Source organism: Apodemus sylvaticus, chromosome 5, assembly GCF_947179515.1.
Source record: "Apodemus sylvaticus chromosome 5, mApoSyl1.1, whole genome shotgun sequence".
Lineage (NCBI taxonomy): Eukaryota > Metazoa > Chordata > Mammalia > Rodentia > Muridae > Apodemus > Apodemus sylvaticus.
The window spans coordinates 116778348-116780095 of record NC_067476.1 but is presented as its reverse complement, the minus strand read 5'-3'; the positions used below and the strand labels follow the sequence as shown (position 1 = coordinate 116780095).

Below are 1748 nucleotides of genomic sequence, written 5' to 3'. Positions count from 1 at the left end.
TCAGCGTAATTGTGGCTTCGTAGAAGGAATTGGGTAGTGTTCCTTCTGTTTCTATTTTGTGGAATAGTTTGAAGAGTATTGGTGTTAACTCTTCTTTGAAGGTCTGGTAGAATTCTGCACTGAAACCATCTGGTCCTGTGCTTTTTTTGGTTGGAAGACTTTCTATGACTCCTTCTATTTCTTTAAGCTTTATGGGACAGTTCAGATGGTCTAGTTGGTCCTGATTTAATTTTGGTATTTGGTATCTGTCAAGGAAATTGTCCATTTCCTCCAGATTCTCCAGTTGTGTTGAGTACAGGCTCTTGTAGTAGGATCTGATGATTTTTTGGATTTCCTCAGTTTCCGTTGTTATGTCTCCCTTTTCATTTCCAAGTTTGTTAATTTGGATACTTTCTCTGTGCCCTTTGGTCAGTCTGGCTAAGGGTTTATCTATCTTGTTGATTTTCTCAAAGAACCAGCTCCTGGTTTTGTTGATTTTTTGTATGGTTCTCTTTGTTTCTACTTGATTGATTTCGGCCCTGAGTTTGATGATTTCCTGCCTTCTACTCCTCCTGGGTGAAATAGCTTCTTTTTGTTCTAGGGCTTTCAGGTGTGTCATTAAGTTGGTAATGTATGCTCTCTCCATTTTCTTTTTGGAGGCACTCAGGGCTATGAGTTTTCCTCTTAGCACTGCTTTCATTGTGTCCCATAGATTTGGGTATGTTGTGTTTTCATTTTCATTGTGTTCTAAAAAGTCTTTAATTTCTTTCTTTATTTCTTCCTTGACCAAGGTATCATTGAGTAGAGTATTGTTCAATTTCCACGTGTATGTGGGTTTTCTATTGTTTCTGTTGCTATTGAAGACCACTTTTACTCCATAGTGATCAGATAGGAGGCATGAGATTAGTTCTATCTTCTTATATTTGTTGAGGTCTGTCTTGTGACCAATTATATGTTCGATTTTGGAGAAGGTACCATGAGGTGCTGAAAAAAAGGTATATTCTTTTGTTTTAGGATAGAATGTTCTATATATATCAGTTAAATCTAATTGGTCCAAAGCTTCAATTAGTTTCATTGTGTCCTTGTTTAGTTTCTGTTTTCCTGATCGGTCCATTGAGGAAAGTGCAGTGTTGAAGTCACCCACAATTATTGTGTTAGGTGCAATGTGTGCTTTGAGTTTTAATAAAGTTTCTTTTATGAAAGAGGGTGCCCTTGCATTTGGAGCATAGATGTTCAGGATTGAGAGTTCTTCTTGTTGTATTTTTCCTTTGACCAGCAAGAAGTGTCCCTCAGAGTCTCTTTTGATGACTTTGGGTTGAAAGTCAATTTTATCTGATATTAAAATGGCTACTCCAGCTTGTTTCCTGAGACCATTTGCTTGTAAAATTGTCTTCCAGCCTTTTACTCTAAGGTAGTGTTTGTCTTTGACCCTGAGGTGTGTTTAAAAATATGGAACGCTTCACGAATTTGCGTGTCATCCTTGCACAGGGGCCATGCTAATCTTCTCTGTATCGTTCCAATTTTAGTATATGTGCTGCCGAAGCGAGCACTGCACTTTTTTTATTTGTCTATTTATTTATTTATTTATTCATTTGTAAGACGCTATCATCTGCACATTTTTAATTATTTATTTGTTTTTTTGTTGAGACTTACTACTTAGACCAGACTAGCCTTCAGCTCACAGAGATATGCCTACTACTGGTTCCTTCATCTAAATATCAACATTTTGAGTTTTATAAAAGTACCCACTCATTCATATTTCATGCATG

General features: G+C 36.8%; 1 non-coding gene across 1 annotated transcript; it reads right to left on the bottom strand.

Moving 5' to 3' along the window:
• Positions 1 to 1422: 1422 nt before the first annotated feature.
• Positions 1423 to 1529, bottom strand: LOC127686630 (U6 spliceosomal RNA). Its single transcript, XR_007978212.1, has one exon. It is a non-coding gene; the product is annotated as a U6 spliceosomal RNA (small nuclear RNA).
• Between the last annotated feature and the right edge of the window lie 219 nt (positions 1530 to 1748).